This window comes from Symsagittifera roscoffensis, chromosome 9, assembly GCF_963678635.1.
Source record: "Symsagittifera roscoffensis chromosome 9, txSymRosc1.1, whole genome shotgun sequence".
NCBI classification, from domain to species: domain Eukaryota; kingdom Metazoa; phylum Xenacoelomorpha; order Acoela; family Convolutidae; genus Symsagittifera; species Symsagittifera roscoffensis.
Window position 1 is genome coordinate 39,183,574 of NC_087070.1, and position 16,377 is coordinate 39,199,950.

Here is a 16,377-nt window from a genome sequence, read left to right on the forward strand (position 1 = left end):
TCCTTTTCTTCCTGAAGTATGTGAAGTCTGTCCAAACGCGTAATAAGGGGAGGACTGGTTCATACAAAGGGAGTATTTTTTTGTGTTTTTTGTTTTTATAAAAGTCAAAATTGTTAAAAGGAAATTTATAGCTATACTACATAGCTATATAAAGCGAAAGAATAAATGTTTAAATAAAAGGATAATTTTCTTACAATTTTCCTTCCAACCGGGCTATAAGTTGTTGATTTTTTGTTTTCAAATTGTGGATTTGCTTTTTCAGCTCCCGGATTTGTTGCGTTTCATGTATATGACTGCGCTGAATTTGCTCAGTATAGTCATCTAACTGGGGGGTTTGTAATTTTGCTGTCAGATATTTTGCTGGGACATAGATTTTTTGATATTCAAGAAGGGAATTAGTTATGGAATACATTTTTTTTATAGGGTGATAGGCTTCTAATTTAAAACGATTGATTAATGGATTCAAAGCATAATTGAGATCCATATCGAAGCCGGGATTACTGTTAGAATTAATGTATCGTTCCCTTTCTAACTGAATATGTAATTTAGTTTTTAATTCAGTGTGGTGCAAGGGCTGTCGCCTAATGGTCATTGGATATTGAGAAGTTGATACCGGCGTATTTGCCGTTAGTATCTTATATGGTCTTACAATCTGGGTCCGTTTTTTAATTTTAGAATTCGAGGGAACCAGGGGTATTTTAAAATCAGGGGGTGAAATTTTTAGGGGTGGTGGCTGTGATGCTGTAGTTATCGGGACAGCTGAACTGGTTTGAAGTAGTGGCTCAACGAAGGATCGTGTTGAGGTCGGCTTTGCAGTGGGTGTTGTAGTAGTAGAAACAGTTGGTTGTTGAGTGAGTGCTGAAATCTGCGAGTCCAGTGGATCGGTTGGTGGCAGGAGTGAGAGAAGATCCTCAAAATCTCTCAAGTCGTCATCAAGTGTTGCGTCCATAGTTGAATCAGTTGGTATATCCTAGAACAGTAGAATTTTTTTTTATTAGACTGGGTTTGTTGGGTGATCCAAGTTTTGAGTTCTTCTCTCAAAACTTGTTAATTGGATGTGAGGATACATGCAATCCTGGTTTATTTTATCAATTTCCTCTAAAAGAGGGGCTTGTATTTTTTGATCACAATCTTGTTCTATTTTTTCAGTTTGCTCATCTTGAGTGAAAATTGAGGTCACTATGGAAGTGAAAAGTATATTATATGAAGCGGCAAGCAATACTTTGCCAAAGTGTGGTGAGCGGCCGGTGATTTTGTGAATATGCATAGCCTTTATTATGAATACTAGGCAATCTAGTAAAAATTTCACAAATAGAAAAGAGGCGAAGACTATTCCGCATTTTTCTAAATAGTATTGTACTTTCCCGAATATACGGGTGTATTCGTTTTTCCAAAAGTTTGGAGAGATGAGATAGTCCAAATAGATTGTTTGGGAAGAGCCTAGTGGGCTGTATGAGTCCTTGAAAAGCATTTTTTTAGCATTTAGAAAGGACCTGGATACTTTTTGCAGTATTCCTTTCATCTCTGAATTATCGGAAATCATATTCCAGAATTTTTGCATTTGAGCATAAGTGTAGATTGAAGCGCCTTGGCTAGAGGCTAAAGAATGCTTAATCTTTTGAATTATCTCTTTTGGTTCAAAGAGATATGGTCCTGTAACCCTTGTAATTTGAGGAATTAATTCAATCCAGGACTTATCATCATCAACATCTAGTTGAAAGAGATTTGAATGTTTGTCGGAGCAGTCGTGTAGATCTGCCGACTGAAAAGTTTGTCGCGTAATTGGATCGACAAATCGAATGTTTTCCTTATACATAATGGGAATGCGATTATAGCATTCATCCATTAATTGCAAAGGTGAATAAAATTTCGGACAATGGTAGAGCCAGGCAACATTGCCATTGGTCTCTAAGAACATAGAGCGGTTTTTGGTTAGAATATAGCCAGCCAAACGGGGGCTTTCAAGTGAAAGCATTAAAGTATTTAATATTGAGGAGCGTTCTAGCTCACATTGATTTTGCAGAAGGGCTAACTCGGCCATTCTGAGCATGTAGAATCTATAGAAAAGAATATAGTCCAATTTGGTACCTATATGAGCTTCGTAGTCAATTTGATGACTTGAAAATTGGAGTGGCGGCGAATCATCACTTAATGTGAGAAAAGTAGAATTTGGTTGGCCGGCATTATGAATAGTTCCCGTTTCTGGGGTTGGTTTAACTTGGATTCCAGTATCCATATTGAAACCGTCAGTGTATGCAATAAAAAGTGAATCATATGAAGTTGGATACACTATTCTGGGATGACCACAAAGAGATTGCGGTTTATTCATCACCTGTAGCATAAATTTTTGAGAATACCTTGTATGGGTAGAATGAATAGACGGGCTAGAATCGCCTTTAATTATATAGTATGATTCTTCGTTTTGAATCATTTTAGCCGGAAATCTGTTTAAAACAGTGAAAAAGCAATTGTTGGGTTCTTCCCAAGTATAAGCAAAAGCGTCTAAGGATGTTGTTTCACATCCATTTGTAGACACTGGACAGGGCAAAGGAATGTTTTGCCAATTATTGACTGTTCCATCTTTGAGGTTAACAGTCAGAGTTATATTTTGCATGTAAGTTTCAAAAGTGTCCAATTTAATCCAAGAACGGCCATCACATTCGTTATGATGTTTGCCGTCAACTTTGCCAGCATGGGCATTAGTTACTGTTTTAACATTAAATTTGAAAGGAATATTTCCAATACTAGCATAGCCTAGGTTAAGATAGCCTCTGTCGGCGGCCGATTTACCTTGATCGGCAGATAAATGGAGATCAGTAGTGATCATATTTTGTCGAGCGTCGATACCACTCGAATCAAAAGAATCGCAGAACCAACGCATTGATTGGTGTTTGATTCGACACATTGTCGCATTTACTTTTGTGCGATAATGTCTCTGATATAGAGTAACATAAGCATGAGCTACTTTAATATTTTCTGGTTGGACTTTTCAAGGTGCTACTTCATTTAGAGAGAACATTTTATTAGAAGTCATTAGTTGACAATCATAATGAGCAACCCGAAGATTATTTGCAGTATTTGCATATAATTGTTCTTTCGGATCAAATGCTGAGGTTTGATTCGAAAGTATTATTAGAGTTAAAAGACCAACCAAATAAATTTTTTGCAAATTTATTTTTTGGTGGTGAATGATAGCAAAAGAATTTTTAAAAGTACTCACTTTAAGCATTTCCTCGAGAGTGGTTAGAACAGGATCTTGGTCCATTAGTTCACCTTCCTCTATTTCACTATATGGATTTGTCATTTGGTGGATTTTTGTGATGGGAAATCTGAATTAGATTTCAATTTTTGTTGAGGAATTTAGCGATTTTATTTTTTGGAGAGAGAGAGGAGGTTTTGAATGAAAGATGTGGAATTGAGCAAGAATGAAAACAACTGTATATCAGTTAGTTTTTAAAGGCTGTTTTTGCTTTTTTGCAAATCTAAGCTCTGATTGGCCGTTGTTATTCGGCGTCTTTCGGAAGTGACTCTTTTTAAGTCGTAATTCATTCGCCGTTCGTTTTGTGGTTTTTTTCACTCTGGCTTAATGTCGTGGTTTTTCCACTTAGTTTTGATTTGTTGAGATCTAGCAGTGGAATGATAATCATTCGTTTATGCTGATGTTAATTTTAGCAACTGCATTCCCCTTCCTTATTGGAGGAGGAAAATGAAAAAAACATCTCTTCATAAAAGAGGACTAAAAGCAACATCATTTGTTTGCTTTCCGTTTAAACTTCATCTGTTATCACAGTATTTTTTAAAAAAAAATTTTGCTTTCTTAAAAAAATGAGTTATATCGAGCCTGAAGACAATCTGGTGGACTTCCCCGAGAAGTTTTTGAACTTGCGGGATGAGTTAGATTTCAAACACGAAGCCTTGCTGGAGGACAAGGAAGTTGAGAGAAGGGTGGAAATCTACGACGGTTTAGTCGAAAAGGGTGCAAATCTGACGCCCATGGAATTCATGATATTCATGGACCGGAGTTACATCTTCAAGTATCCGGTCCTGAATACCGATGAACTGTTTGAGCTGGGCTCAATACAAAGTAGGTGCTTCGCGAAGAAACTTCGGAGCCCATGGAGTGGAAACCATGTGGTTTCCCAAGAGACAATGGACTTTTGTCCTTATTCTTTGGAGAAGATGTAAGTTTGTTTTACAATACACCCAATTTTAAAAATAATAAAAAATTTTTTTTATTCAAGTGGCATGGCAACAGAGAAATACTATATAAATTTGTTTTATTTTCAAGAAGAATTCTTCAAAAAGCCAGTGGCAGAGGCAGAGTTTAGACGAAAAATAGAGTTTGATATTATATTGGAGGAGATATATCAAGCTTGGTGGCGGCCTTACTCAGCGCTGCAGTTTGCAGTGAGGAGCCTGAGTAGGGCCATGGAAAACTCATTGGAAAAGATGGCGGCAGTAAAACTAGTGAAATCGTACACAGATATTAAATCTTGTATTTATAAAAGTTATTTTTAAATTTATTTATTAACATGTTATTTTTGGTGTTTTGTGTTTTTATTACAAACGAAATATTTATAAAGTAGAAAAGAAAAAAAAGAAAGAAATGGCCAATAAAAAGAATTAAAAAAAAAATATTTAGTTTGGCCAAATAAATAGTTTAGTGTTTTTATTTCTTTTTAAATTTGCCAATTAAACTAGATGGAATTGTAGTTCCATAAAAGTTTGTAGGACGAGTTGTCCGTTTAGGTTTTTTGGATTCAGAAAGTGATCCAGGTGCGGATCGAGTGTTCTCATAGAAGCTTTCCTGAGAGCTATGAGGGATATTTTTTCCATCAGTAAAGCTTTCTGATGATTCAGATAAACGAGGGATATCAGAAGGACGGGGAGTATTATATTGTGTTGTTATATTTTGGTGGCGGCGGCCAAAGTCATTTGCGAGACTAGTATTAGGACTTATACTGCGGCTAGGTAGGCGGCGGTGGCCATAACTACTAGATTGACTAGTTGAAGGATTAGGGGTTTTATCAGCAGGATAGGGAGTTGAACTTCGAATAGGTCTAAGATTCTGGTCAATCTGGTCAAGTTTTTAGATGCATGATTTCTCTGCCTGAATCTAATGAGTGTTCATGAACAATGGTTTTATTTTGATCCTCATTTGTAGGGGTATGATCAGTCATTTGCTGATAACCATTGTTGACTACTGGCCAAAACTGGTATTGTAGATTTTCAACCTGTTTAGGTTTATTGGAAGAGTCGATTTGATGATTTGTTATATGATCATAAAAATCACTTGAAAATAAAACATTAGAGTACTCCTGTAGTAGCTTGGGCATTTGTTGTTCTTTAGGAAAGTATTCAACAATATGATTGCGGTGGACAATCTTTTTTTCGTTAGTGAAGTCATTTTGAATTCCGTATGTTACTTCCATGATTTTTTCAATTACGGTGTAAGGTCCAGATCTCAAATTCAAAAGCTTTTGACTTTTTAATAGTGGTTTGGATCTATTTTCTAATAACACTTTTGTGCCTTCTTTTATAGGCCGTCCTAATTTAAATTGATTTCGGAACATGTGGGCCTTATTAGTGATGCGGCGGCAATGGGTATAGGTGTTACTATAAATCAACTTAAAATCATTTTCCCTTTTTAGTATTTCGGCGGAAATTTGATTTTTTAGAAATCTATCTATGGTCTCATTGTTTGACTTATGCTCGGTATGAGCATGATTTTCGAGACCAGCGCAAAATTCAGAGGTACATCTTTTGTTTTGGTCGCGGTAGAGGCCTAATTTAAGGCTAAGGGGAACCTGAGGTTTTAAGCCAAAGACAATCTCATATGGAGTGTAACCTGTACTTGAATTAATGGCGGTGTTATGTGCAAAAGCAAATTTATTTGTTAATTCAGACCAATTTGAGCCTGAGGTACTCAAAAAATGTCAAAAGTACTGGGTTAAATGTTTATTCTGGACTTCAACTTTTCCATTAGTCCAAGGCGAGTAAGTAGTCCTTGGCCTCAGGGTTATTCCCAATTCATGGGACCAATGAGCAAAGTCATTACTCATGAATGCACTTCCATTATCATGAATAATTTGTTGTGGAATACCAAATGTTGTGATGTATTTCTCTAAGAGCTTAATAGTTTCCTTAGAGTCTGCATGGGTGCATGGATATACTTGAAGATATCTAGAGAAGGCATCTATCACAACTAAGCAAAAGTTTTTGCCGTGACTTGATGGTCTAAGTGGACCTTTATGATCAATGTGGATCGTCTTCATTGGGATTGTTTCTTATTGTCCCCAGTGTTGTAATGGAGCTTCAATCAGGTCTTTTCGTTTAGGTTTATTTTTCTGACATTCTAGGCAATCATGAAGAAGCATGTTGACCCATTTATAGAGTCCGGGCCAATAGAAATATCTTTTGATTATTTCCAAAAATTTTGTTTTGCCGTGATGACCGCTAAGAGGATGCTTATGAGCTAACTCAAAGCAGTTTAGCACTAGGGAGATGGGTAAGCAAATTTTTGGACTCTTAGTATAGTCATCATTATATTCATTAATACATAGAAGATCATGTTGGTCTTCAATGAATAATAATTCGAACTGCCTGATATAGGCTTTTAATCCTTTTTCTTCACGATAAGGATTTTTTTTGTTTCTTTCTGGCTTTTCGTTTTGCTTTATGCAATTTTTGATATCTATGATTACAGTATCGTTACACTGCTCTTGCATAATTGTTTCAACGTCTAAATTTGCTTCTTTAGCAAAGTCGGTCATTTTTGCTATCAGTTCAAGAGAATCTGATTTATTCTCTTCATATTGGAGACTTAGGGGTTCAATCAACTTCAAAGATCTTGTTTTGGTTGCAAAATCATTTTTTGCTTTAACCAGGTCGTTGAGAAGGTTGTTCTCAACATTGCCTTCATATAAGTCAAGCCATTCTGAATTTTCCAAAGGATCATCAAGTGCAGATACTTCATCTGGAATTTCTTCATAAATGTTTTCATTGTTTATATCTGGTATAGATAGTCGTTTGATTTGGTTAATTTGTTTGCCAAATCGGAAGAAATCTGTTATATTTTGAATCGCACTACAAGATTCTTCAAAATATTCTGAAGCATCCTCAATGCTGAAGTCTCCTCTGTCACTTATGTTGATTAATTTCTTTTTTCCGCTTTGCACTTGAGCAATCACTGGATAGCAATCGTTTTGAAATATGTTAACATCTTTGTGGAGTACTGAATAACATATTTGTTCTCCATTGTCTAGGATGAACTTTATATCATTTGGAATGGTTTTGTGTTCTAGTTGATATCTTTTGATATCAGCGATGGGTACATTTCGGCTCAATAAGTCAGGAAAGGCTAGGTTTGAACCTGGGTTATAGATTATTTTCAAATTGTTGAATTTTGTCAATACGACTTGATATTTGAAAAATCTATGAGAAAGTTGTCCTTTTCTGGACCCTAAGAAGAGAATAGGTCTGTGGTCGCAATATAGGTATAGAGGAAAGGGTGAACCTATAATGTAAAATTCATAGGTTTGCAAAGCAGATATTATTCCACATAATTCACGATGTTGAGTAGACATTTTCTGCTCAGCTTTATCAAAGACTCTAGAATTGGCAGAAACAATTCTTTTCTCTTCAGGGAAGTCTTGGATGAGTATACATCCGGTTCCTACATTTGAGGAGTCGGCGTGAATGTGGAATGGGTAGTTTACATTAGGTATGGCATTTGAAATATCATGACAGAATTTGTCTTTCAGTTTTTGAAAAACTTCTTCATGGCATGGTAGCCATTGAAACTTATCACTACTGTTTGCCAGTTCATATAGACATTTTGCGTCCACATGAAAATTGATTATGTATGTGCTGTAGAATCCCATGACACCTAATACTCCTAGAACTTCTGTTTTTGATTCAGGGGATTTCAATTTTTTTATGTCATCAATTCGTGAAGCGATTGGGGAAAGACCATCTTTAGAGACAACGTGGCCTAGAAATTTAACTTTTCTTAGGAAGAAAAAGGTTTTATCAGGGGCAGCTTTTAAGTTGGCCTTCCGCAAAAGAGAATGATATTCTCGAATTGTGCCAAACATTTCATTTTTATTTTGACTCTGTAACAGAGTGTCGTCTATGTAAGTAATTGCTTTTTTTTCTTTAATGAGGGGTCCGAAGGCATATCTCATTAGTTTACTGAAGAAATTTGGAAGTGGTTTCAAACCATAGAAACCAACTTGGTAGGTATATTGTCTACCTCCTACAATAAAACTTGTTAATTGGATGTGAGGATACATGCGATCCTGGTTTATTTTATCAATTTCCTCTAAAAGAGGGGCTTGTATTTTTTGATCACAATCTTGTTCTATTTTTTCAGTTTGCTTGTTGTCATGTGATATGAAACTCTTTGACATCCTAGAAACTAAAAACACACTATAGCGACAAAAAATTTGAAGCGGAAAATTTTTTTTTAAATCGAGCATCTGTCAACTTTGAACTTCAAGGAGGCCTTAAAACGTATATATCAATTCTGAAAATTGTATTTCACGTGATAACCTTTCCAAAATAGATCAGTTTGCTCTTTTTTGTTCCGACTTTCAAAGAAAATAAGGAATTTATAAACTTGTGGTGATTTTTTAAATTAAGATTGATTTGACAAAAGGTGAAAACGTATGGGTATCGATCCGGCAACCTTAGAATTGCCAATCGAGTAAGCTTGACCTAGACTAAAACGCAGATTGCATTGGCTTCTCGAATATTAATTTGATCGTTAGTACATGCATTATTCATACGTGGTAAATTATCTGCACTCATGACACGATGTCTATGAATTGACAACAGTCATAAACTGAAATGACATCTACTCAAACACCTACTTGGTATAATATTTCCCACGATTAATATGACAACGCTCTAGAAACAGAGCAGGGAAGATCCATAATCTTACTTAGCAAATAGTTACCAAATTTAGAAGGAGAGCAGAGAGACCAAGTGAAAACTCTAAGACAGCGAATAGTCAAAAGTCAGACTTGGAATTCTTTCGATTATTTCCAAAAATAGCAGAAAATTATGAAAAGTTTTGTGACTATTTAAATCTATTCATTTTCAAATTCAATCTTTTTCATTTTTTTCATTATTAGGTTGAGGCGCGGAACGAGAACTGAACTAGTGGTCAAAGATTTGCAAATTGGTAACAGAGAAAATCAGGAAGTCTATTAAACTTCTTCAAAGCTGCAAAAAAATCTAATTTTGATATAAACATGCCAAAAAAACCAAAGTCTGGAGAATTACCCAAAAAAAATTTTTGTCACGGCTGATAATTTTTTTCTGTTTCAATCAGGCATGCATTTTATGATTCTTGAAAATGACAAAAAAAACTTCTAAACAGTTTGAATCAGCAAACAGCAACCAAATAACAAATAGCGCCCAAATAACAAATAGCGCCCAAATAGCAGTACCTATTGCCGGGGTACAAACATTTGACACCGCAGAAAAAAGGTACGTTCAGCAAATAGAAACAAACAGCTAGCGGAAACTGTCCTAAAATATTAAATGGAATATCTTCAACAACAAGAAAGTGATTATTTAAGGAACAACAGAATTTGGAGATAAAATTGGTTTGGTAGAAGCTGAATCGTTAACATGCATGAGCTGGCTGGATGCTTTTTCACTTTACCCAGCCTCAAAAACGAATACTTCAACATCTTACCAGGATAGTAAGACTGCGCATTAAATCATATTACAGTTCAATTTTGTAAATTTGTACGGTGGGGTTTTGTGTATTTGTACTCAGCAGCTTTGATGGGCAGTGCTGCTCTGAAAACAATATTCCGGCCATGAAGCCCGAAAAAAAGATAAAGGTTTTCCGTGGCCTCCAAGGAGGAACACCAAACTGAAAAACTATCAGATAGAAGCAACATTTTGCTTTCTGGAAGAAGAAAACATTTAAGTTGAATTAACAGCAACAGGTCAATTCACTCAGCGAAACAGATTAACTGAAAAACATTGCTCCCAAATACAGATATTGGGTGTGTCAAGCAAGTCAGAAGAGGATCACCATCCTCAGAACTAAAAACAAGTTTAGAGTTTTGAGTTCATTAAAGGTCAAGAAGCTAGAGGCATTTTGTAGTCATCCAATGGAATGGCCGGATTGGTCTGGGCTGTTCAATCAAGGCGGGCATATCAAAAAACAAAAACGCAGAGCTATGCATTTAACAAAGCTAAACAGATCTTAACATACATATTTTTAATGGCAGTCGGCACAAAGATGCAAGGAAGTTGTGTTTAGGCATAACGGTCAGCCACATATCATTGTTTTTCAGTTAGCAAGTTATACGACTCTTATAAGATACCGATGTTTGCAGGAAAGGTGAGTATGTTTGTGAGCATCTCTGAAACTCTGGTATACAACAGGTGTCTAAAATCAACCTTCAATTAATAACATGAAAGACTTTTGTTCAAGCAGTGAGATGACGCCGTAATGAGTTATGCCCGATGTGGTTAACTCATAGAGTAATTTCGGATAGGGTACACCGTCTGCTCGTCACGCTATCTTATTTTCGGCCGGATAGATTCGTGCAACTTCTTAGTCTAATACCGATCCTAATCTTACTCTTATACTTTCTAGTCTCAGGGTGTTTAACTAGTCTCTGCTAGGCTCAATAGATCTAGGGTATACTGGTTTGTTGCGGCTGTTGAAGTTCTCTTGGAGAGACAACTAATTTCTAAGTTAAATTCAAATCTCTCTGGTGCTGAAATTACAAGTAATTTCAGCACTTACAAATAAGTGGGTTGTTAGTTAGATGGATCATGATTGGTTAATATTAAATATTTTACAGTGGTAAAATATCTAATTTATCCAATCATAAAATATAGTTTAGATCAGGTTCCACCCATCCGGGTTTTACAGAGTTTTTTAGAATTATCTTTCTGCAATTCATAGGGTGGATGATGAACGTTGGTATTTGGCGAACATCGTATTCTTCTCCGGTTCCTCTTGTTAGAGAAGTTCCAGGACGCTGGAGTTAGGGGCATCAATCGTTGTGTCTTCTTGTGACAACGACTGTGTTTCCCAACGAAATCAATTTGATTTCAAAATGGTTTGCTGTGACGGGTTTTTCTGTATTGTGTAGAGAACTTGTTTTGTGTTCAACCTCGTCTGGGAATGGCGTGGAGGTTGTGCGTGGAGGGGATGCCTTGTAACTCGGATCTGTACGTATACTTGAACATCGAGGTGGTCATTGGTCTAGTTCAATGAAGTCCTTTTCTGCGAAGTCAAGTCGTACTCTAAATCCTTTGATTTGTGATTGTGGACGGCATATCGGTTGTGGTTAGCCATTCTTGTTCGAGTGTAGTGGGGTCATTTTGTCTTTGGATGTTCGTCTTTGTTGTTGTGTGCTGATCTATATACTGCAAGGGATGATTTACATTTTAAAAAATTTTTATTAGTTCAGTTTTTTAATTATGAATTTAGTTAGTTGTTTTCACAAAAGCATTTTGTTTTAGTTCGGTTATTTTGAAGAGTTACTAACCCTTGAGTACCTCTTATTAAAAAATAGAAGTGTGGTCACAAAGCGTGGATGTAGCGCGGTGGGTTAGGCCGGCTATAGAGCATGCTCAGGACGTCCTCTCTGGTGGGTTAGGCCAGGAGAGGGAGTATGATTTCGTGCGGTTTCTTTGAGAAGTCCTGTTATGCGATAACGTTTTATGTTTGGTTTGTGTTGGTCTTTCTTATGTTCCTTTGGTTGTGTCCTTTTTTTCAAAAATCAAATTGTTTTTGTTATGGGTTTGTCTTTCAACTTTTTTGTGTTTTATTATTTCTTTCTTAGACTTTATAATAGTCTTCAAAAGAATAAATTATCCAGTTTTAAACTGGGTTAATCCGGTTTGGGTACCGTTGGTTTTCTTTTCTTAGTCTTGCTGTTATTTTATGATTTGTGGTGTTTAGTAAGCTGCGTTGGTTAGTTTGGTTTAGTATATAATTCCTTTCCAACCAGGTTAAAGGAAAGTTTGAAACTTGTTATCGTGTGTTAGAGTTGTTGAGTGTGAAAACTTGAAACTGAAATTCATTATTTAAACAATTCTTCGTGGGCGAGCTGTGCGAGTTTGGATAGAATTCCTGTGCGAATGAATGAAAATATCAAAAGGTTAGTACTGCTTTTTCATTTTATCAATTTATTACATAGAATTTCAATTTTACTGCTAGTTTTTCTGGGGGAAATTTAAAGTTATAAATTTTCATCATATTTAAATTTACTGCTTTATGGGAGAATAATTCATAAATTAATTTACTACATTTGGTATAAATTTTATCAGATTATCTTGTGGAAAATATTAATGAAATTTAGAATAATTTTAACAAGTTTTTATTTTTTTATTTTTCTTTTCTGTTTTTTGCAGATGATCGTGGTATGAAGACTGAAAATCTAAAAAAAACATGAGTAAAGAATGGTTAGTATTAATTTAAATTTATTAGTTAAGAATATTTGTAAATTATACTTACCTCTTAATCGTCTGGGAAAAAGCCGTGGGGAAAGATGTCGCGTATTATGTCTGAATTTTTTAGTAATTTTGCTAGTATGCAAATGATGTTTTTAGTTTGGAGCAGTGGCCAAAGCAATTGAAGTGCTTTAATAGTTTTTATTTCTTCGGTGCCTACTGCAAACTCATAAGGTGTGTTTTGAATGAGATTATATATTTTGTGATTGTATTTGGTATTGTGTATAAATTCTAATATAGGGATTTCTATAGGTTGGATAAATTCATGTGGGATAAGGAAGGGTCTGGATTCTTCGGCATTAAAGGTCTTATATATATACATTAAAATATATACATTTGTGTTATTGGGTCATAATTGCGGAGGATGCCGTGGAGGTTAGTATCTTTGATGCAATAGGTGAAATTTAGAAAAAATGGTGAAGTGTACTTCGAGTTAAGAAACTGAAAACGATGGTGTGGTTGTCTTGATGGAGTATGTAGATCAAAATGATTTTGTATGAAGCGATAGTATGTATATGTGTGAGTCTGTTTAGTGCGTAACATAATGTCGTGTGAACAGTGCAAATCGCGTTCATGTGGTGCAAGGAAGTGAAAAGTTAGTGAAAATAATTGAAATTTTTCTTTAAAACTTTCGTAAGCTTGCATATCAGTTAGTGCTTCAGAAATGATGTGATCATATTTTCTATCAAAAATATTGAGTGTGAATATATATGATGTTTTGATGAAGAATTTTTCTGTTAGTTGTGGGTTAGCGAAGCGGTCGTCATCTAAAAATTGGTCTTGATTAGTTCGGATGATATTATGGTCGTAATATTCTGTTGTAAATTCGTTAGCTCGGGGTGCAGTGAATGTTTTTAGTGATTTTTTATATCCTATATAAGTAAATTGTCTATGTGTTAGTGGTGTGGTGAGTCGATACAGCATATCTTTATTCTTTTCTATATCGTTATGAGTATTAGATAAAGGCAGGCAAAGGGGATTAGTAAAATGGTAATATGCTGTCCAATGAAGTGTTGGCATTAAAACATGTTCATCTACAAAACTACGTGTGTCGTTAGTGTCGTTAGGTGTGTTTAAAGTATATTGTGGGAATGAGGGTAAGGTGATTACTAGAAAATCTTTCGTGTTGGTGTGGTGTGGATGATTTATATATTCGCAGGCTGTTCCTGGTTTGGTCGCGAATGGATGGTTTGGGAATTTTCTTTTAAAAGTGCGATAAGCTCGGTTTGTGCTAGTTGATGATTCGGTGGATGTGGATGATTGTGCTAACGATGCAGTATAGGCTGAGGAGGGTGTAGGAATAGGTGGGTTTGTGGATTCTATTGTGGATGAAATTTGATTTATAGTGAGGGTGTTAGGGTGTATTAGTTGTTGTTGTAGGGTGATAAAATTATCGAGTTCTTGGGAGATTTGGGGAGTATCGGGAGAATTAGATGATCGGTCGGAATGAAATGGAGAATAGGTTGGGGTTACTTGTGAAGCATAAGAGGGAGTAGAAACGGATGGGAGTGGATTATTTAGTGGGATCGGTTGAAAAGGGGGCTTTGAAAAAACTGAGGAGTTGGTTCGAAAATTATTGGATGGAGATGGTTCGGAGTCTGCAAATTCGTCAGGGGTTTCTATATTAGGGTTATTAAGTTGTGAAATGGAGTATAAAACTGAAATATTTGAATTAGTATCCGAATTCATGCTTGATGGTATATTAATAGTTGGAAAATTGGGTGGCGGGAAAGCAAAAAGTGGGATTATTGTGATTGGAGTGTTGAGGTTGGTTGGATGGGAATTTGAGAGGTGTAGGGATCCAAGTTGTCGGCTCATCGTGGGCTAAAAAAATTATTATTTTGAGACTGAAAAGCGGTGATATGGGGTTGTTCTATAATTTGTTCATATGTATTATCATCTTGTGAATGATGTGTCATTATATGTTGTATGGGACTTTGCGATATGTTTGGTCTAAAATTTGGGTTATGTGTTATTGCTAGGTTTCGGAAATTACGTGGAACTAAGGATAATGGATGGTTATGTGGTAGGGGTGGCAACTGTGGTGCTGTAGGCGTTACTTCTATGTTATTATGTTCTTCGTTGTATGTGTTCTGTGTTGTCGCTATTTTTGTATTATATTCTTTGATTTGTGCGTCTAGAAGAATTTTGTTAATTGATGTTGAAAAAATTCCAAAAAATCCTGCAAATAGTATGCGTGCTACACTTGCTTGTCTATTTACTTGTGTGTGTATAGCGCATGTGTTATAGATTCCTTTTAAAAAGGAAAAAAGAAATCCTATAAAGTTAAACATTGCGTATAGGATAGTTAATTTTTCTAAGATGTAATAGGGCCATCCTAGAAAATCGAGAATTTCATTTTTTAGTGTAACAAAGCTAAACATATTTATAGGTGAGATATCTTGTGGTCTGTATTTTTCACCGTTTAGATATATATAGTCTTTAATGTCTTTAAAATATCCGCTATAATCTTGTGTATAGATATCTGTAAATCCTGCGGTTTCGGCAAGTTTGCGTAAGTCTTGGTCAATTGACTGTCTTTGTATAGTGTCCATTTGTGTTAATAATTCCTGGAATTGTTGTGTTCTAATGTGGTGTTGGATATCGGATTTTGAATATATTCCAATTGATTGTAAATCAATATATGGGTTACGAGCAATAGCTCTGATGCTTTCGGGTGAAAATTTTTTGAGTGATTGCATTAACGTGGGGTATGGGGTAAGAAGATAATATTTATCTTCATCAGGGTTCAATTGTACTACAGTGTGGCTATTTTCTGATCCACATGGGACTGCGGTATCCCAAAAAAATGTTCGTCTTGAAAGTGTGTCAACAGAATATACTTTTTTTTTATAAAAGATAGGGATTCTTTTATAGCATCTTTTATCTTCAAAAACATATAGTGGTGACATTTTTTTTGGTACAAGTATAAAACCATAAAATGTTTCCTTCGTAGTCTAGAAAATTTGATCTATTTCCTGATAGTAAATATCCTGCGTAGGGTATTTTTAACACTGCTAGTGCAAGTGATTGTAGTATTTGTGTCCTTTCTAATTCGCATAGTTGGTGAAGTGTTTCTAATTCGGAGAGTGACGTTTCTTGAAAAATTCGACTAATCGTGTAGTCTAACTTCATATCTAAGTGGATATCATAGTGGATATTACCAAAATAAGAATTATTAATTAGTGATAGTTCTTGCAAACGTGTGCTTCTAGTGTCATGTGGCTTTAGATGTCCACCAGGTTGACCATTACTTTTTTGAACGTTTACTGGTATATATGATGTTCCTTCGTGTAGAGGATGACCTGTGGCATAAGGGTCAATTTTTATTTTTCCAGTGGTCATATCGAAACCTTTTTCAAATTCAACTAATATTTCAGAATATTGTGTTTTGTGAAGTGGGTTTCTGTATTTGCATGCGATTTCTGTTTCTTGATATATTTGAAAACGTGTTAAGTTATTTTCTATATTATGGATATTTCGAAAATCAGTACTTTGTTTTCGTGATGGATGGACTTGTTCATATGGAATTGATTGTATAAAATATTTTTCGTGAAATTTTATCATTCGAGCGTGTATTTTTGCTACTTGAAATGTTGTACATGTATCTTCGGGAAACCAAACAATTGTTGCTTGTGTCCGGGTTGTAGGATCACAATATGCTTGATCGTTTTTACAAGATAGTCTAATTCCTTGATAGATCATTGTGTTGTTGGATAAATCTCGAGTGAGTTGTATTTTTTCGAGTTGTATTTTCCAATCGAAAAACATTATTTCTTGATATCCTTTATTTTTTGTGTCTGCTTTGCAGTTTGATGGATTATTTATACCAATGTGTGGTATCCAGTGCTTATCGTGTATGTCATAAGTTAATCTTCCGAG